Source organism: Thermobia domestica, chromosome 8 (genome assembly GCF_964235325.1).
Source record: "Thermobia domestica chromosome 8, izTheDome1.hap1.1, whole genome shotgun sequence".
NCBI lineage: Eukaryota > Metazoa > Arthropoda > Insecta > Zygentoma > Lepismatidae > Thermobia > Thermobia domestica.
The window spans coordinates 21,677,306-21,693,226 of NC_137461.1; positions in this window are offsets into that span (position 1 = coordinate 21,677,306).

A 15,921-nucleotide genomic window follows, 5' to 3' on the forward strand; every position below is an offset into this window, starting at 1 on the left:
CCTTCAGCTTATATTGTTTGAATTTCATGCCACGCTAGCTAATATCACTTTCTCCAGTTGGGGCTAAGAGAAGTGTATACGAAAAAAAAAGAAAAGAAAAAAACCTATACCGATTACTCTAGTTGGTAATGCATAAAACTCCATGACCTACAAACGGAAATGACAATTATTTCATGGACAATTTTATTCATGGACTTGGACTGGGTCAGCACAATATGCATAATACCCGCAAAAATAGCAATCTGGATTATGTTCTCTCTAACTTAGAACCTCGTCGTATTGTTCCATGCAGAAATCTCTTCCCCTCGGACCACGATTCCTTGGATGTGTCATTCAATTTCTTCCCCTACAGTACTACAAACCAGCCCCTTAAAAGTAGGTCACAACTTCTTTGGAAGAAAGCCCCCTGGGGTGACATCTGTCGGGCTATTGAACTCTTTCCTTGGTGTTTGTTGGAGGCAGGATCTGTCGACGAGGCGGTGGACCTATTCACATCTGTTGTTCACTCAACTATAAAGGATTTTGTCCCTGTAAAAACATCAAAATCGAAGAAGTTTCCGGTCTGGTTCGACAATGAGCTGCGTGATCTCCTTAAAAACAAGAAGGTTGCCTGGAATCTGTGGAAGTCACATCCGAGTGACCACACATATAAACAATTCGCTAAAATTAGAAGCTTTACGAAGAAGGTACAGCGACGTAAGTACTTTGAATACATGGACTCAATTAGTGATTTTACTGTTAGCAACCCTAAATTATTTTGGACTGTAATTAAATCTCGATCGAAATCTCCCGGCATACCAGCAACAGTTCATGACGAGAATTTTGAAGCTAGTGATGGTCAGAGACCCGACCTTTTTAATAACTACTTCTGTAAAACATTTACCGCCTTTCCCCCTACAACCCATCTTCCCCCTCTCCTCCCCATTTGTACTAACACCTTATCAGACCTCTCTACCACCCCGGGTGAGGTTTTGGTTCTCTTGCAGTCGCTTTCTCCACATAGATCTCTTGGGCCCGACAACATTGGCTCTCTCTATCTTAACAAAACTGCTTCAGCTATTTCAGTTCCTTTATCCATCCTATTCAATAGATGCTTCAGAGAAGGATATTATCCCACCAGCTGGAAACTAGCTCATGTGACCCCAATATATAAATCAGGACTTAAAGATCAAGTATCATCCTATAGGCCAATATCTCTTCTTTCTGTAATATCTATTATCTGCGAAAAAATAATCAAAGACAGGCTTCTCAAATTCACGTCGCCTTACATTCACACCTCTCAGCATGGCTTTCTACCAAAAAGTTCAAGTCTCACAAACTTAAGTACTTTTCTTTCCTGTGCAGTTCAATGTATAAATAACAATACTCAATTAGATGTAATTTATTTTGATCTCTCAAAGGCCTTTGATTCTGTCAGTCACATTCTTCTTCTCCACAAGCTTTCCAATAGGTTTAATGTACATGGTAAATTTCTCTCTTTAATCACCAGCTATCTAAAGGGCCGTAAACAGAAAGTTGTTATTTCAGGGGCGACTTCTAACCCCCAACCTGTGATCTCGGGGGTGCCTCAGGGAAGCGTACTAGGGCCCCTGCTATTTGTCCTGTATATGGACGATCTCTACTCTCACCTATCAGTTAATCCTAGTGGCCTTTTGCTTTTTGCTGACGATTGCAAATTATATAAAGAAATATCATGTTTCCATGACACAATTGCCCTACAGGAAGACATAAATTATCTTGTAGATTGGTGTGAAATGTGGCAATTGAAACTTAACAGTAAGAAATGTGACCGTATTACAATTACGCTGAAAAAGTCTCCTGTTCCCTCCAAATACCATATTAACGATTCCCCTATAACACATTCTGCCAGTCATAATGATCTTGGTGTCATCTTTGATTCGAAACTCTCGTTCTCTGACCACATCTCCTCAATAGTTAAGAAATCAATGCGTATGCTAGGGCTTCTTTACCGATTCACTGAACTACGTACTGTGGCATCATTATCAACATTCTATAAAACTCTAATAGCACCCAAGATAGAATACTGCTCTCCCATATGGGCCATGGCCGCACCTACACATCTCTCTAGACTTGAGTCTGTTCTCAATTTCTTTATTGCAATAGTACGTTTTCGTGTTCCCGCACTTCGAATATTACCTAAGGAGGAAATTTTGCGTTATCTTAATATCCAGACGCCGGAAGTACGCAGAAATAACTCTGATTTGAAGTTTCTTCATAAGATTGTAAATGGGAACCTAAGATCAGAAACCCTAATTCAACAACTATCCTTACATGTTCCTTCCCGCAAAACCCGGAATACCCACCTATTCCATCTTGCACGACCTAGGTTGACAATTATACAGAGGTCTCTTTTTCACCGAGTACCCAACTATTATAATAATCTAACAAGTGAGGTGGACATTTTTTCGAGCTACCCGGTGTTTGAAAGAACAATAAAACGCGTGCTGGCTAAATAATATTACTTGTACACTCTTTGTTAATACTATTGATGTTATTGTTGTTGTTGTTTATTTTTTAAATTCTTTTTCTTTTTTTTCCCGCTTGTTGACATTTCCCTGTGTAAAATGGCACAGTTATGCTGTATCTGGGAATTTGTTCAATAAATAAATAAATATAAAATGTGGCACCTAGCGTGGGGCCAATTCACGTTGGAGCTACAGCAATTTGACGCCCAACGTGAAAGGAATAAAGTCAAGTGTTCTGAAACGTTTTGGTATTTAAATTTCGGTTTGTATACGTTGTACCCTGAGAAGTTGCACGAACATCACGACTGAATATTATTGGTGTGTTTGTATCTATCTTGATAATTATTTGTGCTTTATCACTAAAGTATCAGGAATAATAGCGTTGGGGGGGGGGGAAGGATTATTGTATATTTGAGATAATACATCGTTAATGGTAGTTACTCGCGCGCAGACTAACAAAATGGAAGGTAAGTTCGTAAAGGAAAAATTTTCGCAGAGAACTGTCTGAGGACGAAAGCGAAAAGACTAAGAGCAGAGGAAATTATGTTCACCCGAGCATCAATGATACACCACTGAAGGTTGTGGAGTAGTCGTTCCCAGTAGACACACATAAGAAACCTACTGGCTCACTAACGGTAGATAAGCAGAGAGGTGAACTGAATATTGCAGAAATTGTAGAGCAAATTCTGCTAGGCTAGAAGAAACTCGAACGTAAGTTAAAAATAGTAATTAGAAATTAGAACAGGTCTGTAGAATTTTTTTTCAGAATAACCAAAACTAGAGCAGGTACGTTGGGAATCACGAGAGAGGACGAAGAAGCAGGAAGAAAATTTAAAGGCCACTAACCAGCGCTTGTGGGTAGGTTAGAGGCTAATAACAGTAACATTGAACGCAAACTAGAGCTGGTTACCGGACAGCTGGAAAACAGCGAACTTGAACTCGCTAAACGCTTAGACAACATCACTTGCGAGTTACGATCCCAGTTGAGACCACCAAGGGGGGATTGAATTCCATCTGCGAGACCTCTCAAAAATGAGAGCAGACGCAAGAAAACTCGGACAGGGTTGCAGAACCATTGAAGAAAATTATTCCGAGTTAAATTATGAGTTGCAACAAGTCTTGTCCAAGATGGAACAGTCTATTGTTAATGTTTACGAACAAGTGAGGCGCGTGGAAGTGAATTTAACTTTCCGGATTGCACATATAAAGGGGAAACTCCAGCAGGAGACGCCTCTCGAGGAGATCCGATCGGAGTGTAATGATAGTATACAGTATATGCAGGACACAGTAAACGATGTTTGCGGAAAATTGAATAAAAAAAAAATGGCGCAGTTGAAGGAGTCTGTACAGCGGGAAACAGCTGAAATTGTGGACGGGAGACTAGCCACTATCTCAGCTGGGTCACCGAGAGCTGTATCGCCATCTTCTGTACAACGCATCTCTTCGGAACGCAACCGGTAGGGTTTTCAACCTGGGAGTCCCGTAGAAACCTGCCAGACGGAATCTGTAGCACAACGGTTCTCGTCTCAAAATTGAGCACCCAAGACAATAAAACTGAACATGGCAACCGCGTTAGGTTTATTTCCATCGAGTTGAGTTGATTTTGAGTTTAACGTCCCGTTCAGCAGCGAGGCTATATGAGACGTGGACCTACTGATTAATGTGGAATCCGAACCACATGAGCTCCCGCCGGGAATCGAACCCGGGCCTCTCACGCCAAAGGCGCGTACGCTAACCACTTAGCCACGGAGGAGCTCTTTATTTCCATCGAGACCTCACACTTCCGACTTACCAAGGAAATGAAAGTGAAACTACAACACACAAATTTACTGGTGAATCTCGAAAGATATTCCGAGATCACTGGGGTGCCATTCGAGATGAGACTTAGCTTGGTAGCGAAGTGTTTCCTTTGGTATCAGGTTACTGGGGCAAAGATTACAACATATGATGAGTCCGCTGCTCTCTTCCGTGAGAAATATCTCACCGAAGAGAGTCTCGCCAATCTGCAGGCCACGATACTTACGTCACATTATGATGCAATGATTCATAAGTCTCCATCACAATACTTTCTAGATTTGCTGCACAAGAACAGCATACTATCGCCTAGCATGACAGAAGGGAAATTACTCAAGGTCCTCCCCCGTCAGCTCCCCAGCTTGTTATTTCGCTTGGTCCTCTCGTCTCGACCGAAGAATATCTCGGAATTGCTCACGCTGGTCCAAGGCTTAGTGACCTCGATACGAGATCGTGAGCCGTTCTTTCAAGATACCAATAATAGAAAAGGAGTGAACCTGCTGGAAGTGGAAGTAGAATGCAGAGCGACAAAACTCATCAGATCCTAGTTGTAGGTGCTCGTCGCGAAGACAGTCCAGGCGAAATCGAGACAATGGGATACCCTACAGAGACGAAACAGCCAAAACGCACTGAGCAGCCCATGGCAACAATCGTGTAAGTATGGCTCAATCACGTGGTAGAGGCACGGCAGCTATGCAACAACTCGTCGCGTCTAGCGAGCGGACAGAGAGAAGGTGCAGAAATCCTGTACCCCAAAGAAATGCCTATAGGGGAGGAATCCCTACAGGTGTTGACGGCTCACGAGGGAAAGAGGTCACCGACTGTCCAGCATGTAAATAATGTACCTGACACGTCTAGTCGAGCATCCCCACCGGCTAGGTAGTGAGATATGTAGGCACGTACTTGTGGGGACGGTAGGTTGAACATAATTGAATATGCTCCGGCTGAGTCTGCAAAATTAATTTTCAAGTATTCGCGTAATGAAGAATTAAATTTTGAGAATGAAAATCAAGAAAACTAGCTTGAAATTCGAAATATTTCATTGTTAAGTAGAAACGGGCAAAGGGAGAAATTGAGAGAATAGTTTTTGAAGAGGCAAACTCAATTTTCAAAGACTTTCTAGACATGAGTAGATCCTGTGCCCAGCAACAATACCTGAAATACATGTAGTTGTTTTCGCCCAAGCAGTGGATGCCCCACTGGACTCAAGCACTAGTGTATGTGTATTGTCGAAGAAATTATAGGATCCTGTCAAGGGTTGCCACCCAGCACCAGCCTTTTTAAGTGCGAATAACATTCGAGTAACTTCCGCGTTTAGCCGGAAGTTAGCTGCGTTAGTAGGTCAAACCATGTTATAGCTAGTCAGCCAAGGGACTGCGTTAGTAGGTCAAACCATGTTATAGCTAGTCAGCCAAGGGAAAGTTTTACACACCCTAGGAATAACTGTATCGGTTGTATCCTAGATCGCTGATTTTAGGATCAAATTTCTTTACCGAATTTCGTGCCATACTAGATTATAACAAGGGAACTCTACATCCTACCAACCCACATGATGTCGAGATTAGCTTTAGAATAGTATCCTGTGACATCGGAGATCCCGTTGTACGTTGTCTCGAATAGGAAAAGGATTGCCGCGGAATATTTTATTCTTTAGGAGAATTTGTAAATGATGAGTTATTTCCCGACAAAAGAAGAACGTAAGGCCATATCTCTGGTTATAACAGCTATAGAGGACTATAATACCTCAAGAGAGGAGGCAGTCCCAGTGCTTATGCTGGACAAACGCCCAGGAACTAGCAAAATATGTACTCCCACCGTCGGAGTGGATGAAAATGAAAAAGCGAACATCCATACCAGATTGAAGAGAATGTAGATAACTAAACGGATCTCACTGATACCGTACTAGCGAAGCACTAGGCACTTTTGATGTCAAGCCTGGTTGCATAACCAACTATGAGCACAAGATCGAGGTAACGAACGAACGTCCCATGAAAGCAAAGCTACCCGTATCCCTTGAAGTACAGAAACCAAGTTGGAATGCAATTAATCGATGTCTAGCATGGAAAAAAATTCGAAAGGAAGTTACACCCTTTTCAAATCCTTTAATAGTAACAGCGAAAAGTGATGGGAAAATTCGGGTGTGCATTGACGGCTGTTCTTTAAGCAGAATATCCCATACGTAATGTGACAGACCAATTCCACCTCTATGACTGTTGCAAGACATGTGCGACAAGTCCTGGTTTAGCTCTGTCGATGCTATGGAAATGTTTCTGCAAATCAAAGTCAGGGAAAGCAACCAAAAATACCTCGCAATCCTTCATAAGGAAATTTCGTAAGTTTTTCAAATGTTTCGAACAAAGCAAAGCCTAGCCTCGTGTATACGAGCTCTGAATTCAATCCTTGAACCAAAAGTAAGAGAGTATTGCGCATTGCCGGTCTGGCTAGGCCGGCTGCTCGGCAATCGCCGAGGGTCCGAGAGCCTTTGGGAGGGCCCGGACGCATAGGAAAATAAATATTTAAAACTTATAAAATAACTTAATTATCAGATGTTTAGAATACAAAACAGAATTAACTTCTGATAATTTTAAAACACAACAACATGGTTTAATGTAATGCTTGAAAACCAGTTAAGAAACAACCAGTCATTATATCCAGATTTACACATAACAAGCTATAGCTTAAGGCGCCACTTTTATAGGGGCCCCCAAAATACTAAAAAAAGTAAGTTGGATATAATGACATTTTTTCCTATCTAACTTTAATTTTCAGTTCACAGTTCATACGGTATCTTCTCTCATAACATTACCTAGATACAGTACCGAAAACTATTTATCTGTTATATTTCCCTTCGGACTTTATAGTTACCGCACTTTCCTTTGTAACAGTTTTCATATATTTATTGTTCCTTTCTTTTCGTATTTTTCACAGGTTTTCCTAAAATTCTCTAACATTAACATTGTATTAATTCCCGACAAAAACGAGTGAAATAGTTTACTAAACATTTTTCTTTTTAATTCCAAGATATTTTCCTGTGTGTGTTCTCTGCATGTATAACTTCCTTTAAAGTCATTTAATCACTAGAAAAAAGATTGAAGCGGTAGCTTAGTCTATTATTGGATGTTTACAGTGAGGTGATGTGAGCGTTAGCTTATCACCCTCGTTTCAGTGTTAAGCCCCACCATTTTTTGCTTCTTATTTTGGCAACAGTGGACAATGAATCATCTCAAGTCAGGTGCATGTGGATGCAAACCAGCGAACAGTGATTGTTTGTAGGTGAAGCGAAGTCAGAGGTCACATGATAGTATTTCGGAAGCACAAATCAGAAGTGGTGTATAGCAAAATATATTCGTGTACGTTCAGGCTTGTTTTGTAAACGAAACTGTTAGTGATTCATATTTCGTAATCTCTACGTCTGGCAAGTTGAAAAGTCCTTTTAATGACTATGAGTTGATTTTGAGAATGTACATGTAACAAGCTGTAGAAAATGAGTTCAACAAGTGGTGCTGCAAAACGGAAGATGAGAAAAGAAAGAGAAGAACATTAAAAAAAAAAAAACTTTGATTCATTCATATTTTCGTCGTTCTGCTGAGAGTGAACAACACAAAAGTTCCGACTGTTTTTCAAGTACAGGTGAGCAATAATTGTAATAGCAGACAGTGTTCGAATTAAACTTCCGGACGAGGGAAAATTGCTTACAATATTGTGTGTGAGTTAGAGACAAGAGTGTGTTTGTGTGTGCGTCTGTGTATGCATGTGTGAAAGAGGGAAATACTTATTTAAGCAGATATATTACGTAGCTTCTCTGATACACGACAAGGATATTTTTATAAGGGGGATTTTCCCGTCATCTGCCAGTCAATTCGAACACTGCATAAGGGTAAGGCCACCTTGGAAGAGAGTGAGCGACAGACATCGGCGCAAATCTATCTTCAACATTGCAGGGACTTTTTTTTTTTTTTTTTTTTTTTTTTGCGATGTTCAAAATATTTATGCAGTTGAGAAACAATGCTGTGGAGGATCAGGACAGCAGTGTTGTCTTCAACATTGGGAGGCGAGCAGATTTGAGGCTTATTCTGAGGGAGAGGGGAGATACGCTCATATATACAGGAGATTAATCTGATTTCTGAGGTGAACCTGTTGTATATTATATATCAGGCGATGTACCAGTGGCGTAGCCAGGATTTAATTTGGGGGGTCAGGTGAGGATGTTAATTTTGGGGGCGTCCGGGAGTCCTCTCCCGGAAAATTTTTGGCTGAAAACGCGATTTTAGGCTTAATTTTTTACAACTTTTCCAAATTTCGGGGGGATCAAACCCCCGGATCCATACCCTGCTTACGCTACTGCGATGTACAGGAAGTAGTGGTACTATTAGTATTACAAATCAGTGCCGTGAACACATTCTGAAATCTGAATATATGGATATTTATAATTGGCATGTTTCCACTTAGGCATTCACAAAGATCCACATTAAAATTTTTAGGACATTTGTTTTAATAATGATTCTCCAGAAAACATATTTCAAATCGGATTATTGGGGGGATGGGCAGTCCCACTCAGTTCCGGATTGGGGGACATGTCCTCCTCACCCCCCGGGATTTGCGCCAGAAGTAGCAGAATAGGTTTCATTTCTCGAGAGACAAATTTGGTTACTGAAGAGAACGAATGTTGCTTATGAGTTTGTTTTAAGTAGATTTCTTTAGAAAGCTGTCTATTGCAGAGACCCTCATGTCAAATTCCTCTATGCAATATATAGGGCTACCACCTTTCATCTGGAGAAATCCCGAACATGTTGAGAATTGAAATCATGTTAAAAAATAGACATGCAAATCAGAATTCCGTGCAGTGGCGCAGCCAAGATTTAATTTCGGGAGGGGTCATTCAGCTAGAAGTCAACTTTGGAGGGAACCGGGATCCTCCCTCGAAAAATTTTTGAATCAAAACGCGATTTTAGGCTTTATTTTAACAACTTTTACAAATTTCGGGGTAGGGGTACAGATCCCCGAACCCACCCCCTGGCTACGGCACTGATTCCGTGTTTAGAAAAATAATGACAAGAATTGCCGTTTCATTGTTTCTATCAATTACAATCAATAATAGAAAGTAGGTTTTGCTGTGGCACAAAATGGAAAGAAAACCTATTTGCGTTAGTGGTGCCAACCACATAATAAACCCCCGAATAAAGTACAAAACAGTTCATTAAAAAAAAAAGACTGGCGGTATTTAACATTTTTGAAGCAGGAAGTTAATTGGCAAGAATTATGAAAATATTCGGTAGTGCTTGTTTGAACCATTATGACTTAAGGTATTATGATACAGATATGAAATGTAGATCTATATATTTTCATATTCCCGGACGTTTGGCGCCCGGAGTAGATGTTGCTCCGGACTTCGGACGAACTGTTTAATTCCGGATCAAACCCGGAATGTCCGGATCAAACCCGGACGGGTGGTAACCCTAGCATAACGTTTGATACTATCACCATTTGCCCCTCGCGCGCTTGCTCGCTCGCTGCCAGTGTGGCATACTTGTCGCTCGCTCGCTCGCAAAACAACCGTTTGCCATGGTAATAAGAACCAAGCATAATAGTAGCTTCGGAAGACTCCAATTAGTCCAGTAGACCTCCAGTTGCTAAGGAAAACACCGGTTGTTAAGGTGATAACAAGTCCTTGTATACAAACTGAATGCAATGGGCGTTGAAACCTGTTCCTGCCTAAGGTACCGACCTATTATAATATGCAACGGCAGACTGTAGATTGTATGTTAGTCTACCATATTTTGTACAGTACTTAACTAGTCTAGTCTATAATATTTATTTATATTTTTCTTCCATAGCTTCTAATGTACGAGACTGCAACACAGACGTCACAGAGGCATCCACATCTACTTCACATGACTACGAGTTCAAGGAGTCTTCACTTAGTAGCGCAGACGAAAACCAGACCTCCTCAGCCAGTATTTCTCAAGATGCTAATTTGCCTGAAAACAAAAGTGACTTTTCACATATGTCTTCGTTGGTGAATATAGAGTTGTCTTCTGATTCTGATAGTGTCGTTGACAATAGAGATACTTCCAAAGATAATGTCGCGCATGAGCTGGGAAATTTCATCAGTCCGAACGTTTCTGATCCTATTACAGTTAAGAGAGCCTTCTGGAAGTAACATCCCATTCTAGTTAGTCAGTTGGATACACCAGGTAAAAGCTTGCCTTTTAATCCAAGTAAACTTTACTACCGTGACACATAGTGGTGAAAAAATCCCAAGGAAGTGGTTATCATATTCAGTAGAACTGAATAAACCTTTTTGTGCAAGTTGTATGGCATTTGGTACTAATGAGAATAGGGACTCTTCATTTATTACTGGGCATAATGTTTTAGTTAAACATATTTATAAAGCAGTGGCGGAACATGAAAATTCTAAGTACCATCAGAACTCTGTGTCAGCGGCTCTTCAAAGTTGTAGAGGAGGTGATATAGAGACACTTCTGAGTAGTAAACAAGCAACGCAAAGTGAAAAGGATATTCAGACAAGAAGACAAGTTGTACAACGTCTTATAGATATTACACTTTTTATTGACAGACAAGGGCTTGCTTACAGGGGCAATGAAAAAGCGTCATTCTCTCGGAAACGAGGTAAATCATGGCAATTTTCTCGAATTAATCTTACTTATTGCGGAATACGATGTCATATTGCGAACCCATGTAAATCAGTGTATTGAGAATAGTAAGAAAAAAAGAGCTGCTGATTTGAAAAGAAAAAAAAGAAGGGAAAAAGAGATTGACACAAGTTGGAAGAGGATCTCTAATTACTATCCTGTCTAAAGCTTTCATAAATAAGATGATAAGGGTAATAGGATCCTTGGTGCAAAATATGATTATTAAAGATTTAAAAGACAGCATAAAATATAGTGTCATGATAGATACTACTCAAGATATAGCAGTCATGGACCAAATAGCCGTTTGTGTTCGTTATGTTGTGCAGCGTAAAATCTATGAAAGACTTCTTGATTTAACTATAGCAGAAGATACCTCTGGCGAAGCACTATTTGAACAATTACAATCATCACTTGAAAAGTTAAATATACGTCTTTCAAATATGGTTGCATGCTCTTTTGATGGAGCCAGTAATATGAAAGGGTGCTACAATGGTCTTCAAGCACATTTGAAGAAGGTAAACCCAGAAATCATATACACTCATTGCATGGGACTCGTTCTCAATTTAGTTAATAGCAGATTCTACTGTAAAGTGCCTCCAAGCAGAACATTTATTCGGGCTTGTGGAAGAATCCGCTTGCTTTTTAAGCAATTCATACAAGAGAATGATCGTATGGGAGAAATTTACAAAGAAACATCATTCTGGGTGGGCAAAGCTACATCGATTTAAAAAAAAAGAAAAGAAAAAAGGTGCTACTAGGTGATGGAGCAAACACAAAGCTCTATCATCCATAATAGATTTACATTATGATAATGTTGAATCTTCTAAATTCGTTACGTTTTTGTCAGTATTGTTAGATATGTCAACAGACAATTTCGCTTGCAAAACAATATTTACAGTGCATTCCCTTCTAGGACAGTGGTGAAAATTCGAAAATTTGTTTCTAGCTGTAGTCATGCTAGACATGTTTTTAGTTACTTCTCCTGTATCCATCTTTCTCCAAAGCAAGTCTTTAGACTATGCAAAAGCCTGGCAGTCGGTAGATGCATTATTAGACGAAAATAAAAGAAAAAGAAGTGACAAAAATTTTAAAAGATTGCATGACAAATGTAAATCCCTGGTTAAAGACATCAAAGCTTATTTTAGGAATGGGGAAATTGATATAGAAGGTGATTTTCCAGAAAAAAGAATTCCCAAGGTGAAGAAAATGCCTTGTGAACAAGTTTCTGACGAGGCTAGAAATTTGTCACATGACCAGAAATACAAAGCACTATACTTTAATATTCTCGATTATGCGAGTAAAAGTATAGAGGAACAGTTTGTACCCAACAAGACTCTACTGCTTGATTGTTCCTGGTTAGACCCAAAAAGGTACGAGGATATAGTTGCAATGGAGGTAGAAGATTTTACAGATGATTGCTTGCAAGCTGTTTCTCAATTAGCAATCGTGAATAGAAGTGAGTTGTTGTTAGAACTGAAACAGTTTGCAAGCCAGTATCGTAATTTGAGTGCAGATTTTAGTGACAAGTCTGAAGAACCAGAAGAGAAAGAAGTGTGTAAATTTGTAAGAATTACGAGTAATGATGGTGATGGTGATTCAGATGAAAGTGTGACATCTGAAGAAGAATCTGATGATAAAAAAAAGAAAACCTCTGAAACTCAATGTGGTACAAAAAGGAAATGTTTCAGATGTCTCTCATGTGCATTTCTCATTCTCTATGAACTATCGTCACAGTCTGGATTATTTAGTAATTTATATACTTTATGTTTAAATATATAATGACCATTCCATCCACTCAGGTGACTTGTGAACGAATTTCTTTCGAAATTGAAAATTGTAAAAAACAGACTCAGATATTCTTTAAGCGAGAACTTATTATCTCCTTTAATGTTGATGAATGTTGAGAGAGACTTATTTATAAATTTGGACAAAAATAAAGTCATTGATGAAATTGCGGTGATAAGCGAAGTTTTGAAAAGAAAATTAATGTATTGATATGTTCCTGATACTTTGTAATTCCTGTGTGTGTCTGAGTCATTTTCAATTTTACAATTATGTGCTTTATGATATTGTAATCATTTATTAGTACTAATTAATAATTTGCCTGTTTATATTAATATAAATCTAGAATAAGCTTCACTTTGTTAGTGCATACCAATATTTTCGTCTTTTTACAGTTACGTGGTCATATAAATGTAATACACGTTAAATATTTGTAATTAGTTCTCATAGAATAAAAAAATGTTTATAATTATACGGGTATCGCATAATTTTGCCATATCAACATATTTCTCTTTATTTCACTCATAGCCTCATTACATCATATAGTACAATGCTGAACTGACGCCGAAACTTATATCATGATTTATATCTACGTTATATTGCTTAAGTATGTTTTACCTTGTCATTTATCGTAACATAGATAGATTTAAAACACTTCAGAAACTTTTTTTTTCATAAACAAACCTTTAATCATTGTTGTAAGTACCGAAGATACGCTGTGAAAAGTTTCTCGATCAGGGGGCCCACAACCAACTTTTGCCGAGGGCCCGTGATTGCTCCAGACCGGCACTGGTATTGTAAACAATATGTTGATGACCTTGTCGTCGGAAAATCGTCCTTTGATGAGCACGTGCCATCTTGATACAGTACTAAAACTACTCACTGCAAGTGGCCTAACTCTTAGGCTGAGGAAATGTGAATTCGCTCGTAAAAAAGTCAACATACTTGGGTCCCAACTGTCTCAACACGGAATAGGGAAAGATACGGACAAAGTGAAGGGGAGTAATGGAATTCACAACACCCAAGAATGTACAAGAATTGCGCCCTATTATTGGCTACTGCTAATATTGCTAATATTATCGTTGCTTCAGCCGGATGCATGCAGAAGTTTTATTTCCGTTGTTCAGTTTACTGAAGAAAAACGTAAAGTTCAAATGAGAGCAGCGTCATCAGGCAGCAATGGAGCGGATTAAGATTTTCCAGGAGGAAAGTGATTTTAGGAAAGCAAACGACCAGACAAAGAAGAGGAAGATACTGGAAGAAGAAATGGAAAACTCAAGTTTTAAAATGAGTGGTTTTACAGCTCCCTCGAGAAGAAAATTCTCCACATCTTACCAAAATTGGTCATAACGTAAACCCTGGAACGGAAATGGATCACCAAGTCATTCCAGAGGGGTGAGGTTCATTGTTTCATGATATCGTAGAAAGAAACCATCACTCAGTTAATTGTTAAGGAGAAAAGAAAAGAAGGATAAGAATTCTTCCAACGAGAATTCTTGGAATTCTCGTTTTTATAATTCTTGCGTGCAGCAGAAGAAATATAACGTTCCAGATTGATGTTCCAATCTGAAGAAAGTAGTATAAGATGTTACTAGTAATGTCAGTACTTATATGAGAAAAAAATCAGTTGGTTAGGTTTATGTTCAGCTTTTTACTTTATTTTCTCTATTAGATTCGAGTGTAACTGTACCAAAATTCTGCTTAAAATATTTTTCGTATAAACGCAAATTCTGCGTTTAAATTTTATGTGACGTTCATCTGAATTCGTACACTTTGTGTGGTGTATGTTTCTCGTTGATTGTGCTGCCGCCTAGTGGTGCTAAGAGACAGGATAGAAGAAGAATGAGAGACAACAGCTAGTTTTTCGTTATAAGTGTTAGTGTGTGTTGATGTTAATGACTCAGCAATTTTTTGTTGATCACGTCATGATCTTGTTCCCAGACGTTATTTTAAGAGGAATATTAGTTACCATGTGATTTGGAAATCCGTCATTATCTTCGAATGTGTATAAACTATTAGTGAAAACGGTAATACTAATCTAAACATTCTGGCGATTCTTACGTAACTCGTTATTAAAGTAATTCGACCCCAAGTAAGATTGTATAATGACGAGTTTGAGTGATCGAGATTAAGAGGGAAATAAAGGACTTGGCGGGTGGTACCCGAAGGCAATGGACATATAGTCAGCGACTAACACAAAATTTTGTCGAAATAAGTCAATTCTTTATCAGAAACAAGAACATAATGCTATCACTGCGTTCATTTGGAATGACTGTCTGTTAAATTCTCAATATCGGAAGAAAGGACGATTTTAGTGAGTAGATTCGATGGATATGTAGTGTCCCAACTAAAAATGTGATCACACCTATCTACAAGCCTTGGCGGATAGAAAATATTGAAGTGAGTAATTAAAAGCATATTTACGAATTCGTTACACAAATGGGGCAACCATTGTAAAGAAAAGTTTGTTTATCTCAGGTACGTTTGTTTATTTCCAATAAATGGCACAATAAGATGTAATTTTGTCAGTTTTTCTTCACTGATTGCATGACGTAACGAGAACGTGATCGTTGGATAACTTGTGTTCGATTCATGAAAATAGGTGATGCTCTCGTCTATTTTCGTAATACGTCTTAGGTCTTCACCCAGGTGATCCGTCCGAATCTGGACCGTAACGGTGAGGTGTGTCGCGTCTTCCTCAAACAATCGTCGCGGGAACAAACTTTCCGAACCCACAAATAAAATGGTGTAAAGCTGTATTATTTGAGGGCGAGAAATAGGGAGTTCTCCGCGGAGGCCGGTTGAGGACGGTGTGCACCATGCAGAACTATGCTGCTCGAACCCGGACACCGTAATAGAATGGCGCCCGAACAGGGACGGATCAATTAATAATAATTCACGTTTTTATTAATTGATTCGTAACGGATGTAGCATCTGGGAGAGGATCTAGGTGTAATATTCGACAGGTTTCATTTCTCATGATATGCTATATGCGCTAACTTGAAGATATTATTGGTATTTATTGTGTTTGTGAATTTGTAACTTGTAATCATGGCAGAAAGTGAAAACTTAAGCTTGCAAACTTTGCTTGAAGCTATTAATAAAGTTCATGATACTGTTAATGACACCAAACAACTAATACAATCACTTAATGGTACTGTTAGCGATACTAAAGAACAAATGCAATCTTTTAATGGTGTTTATAA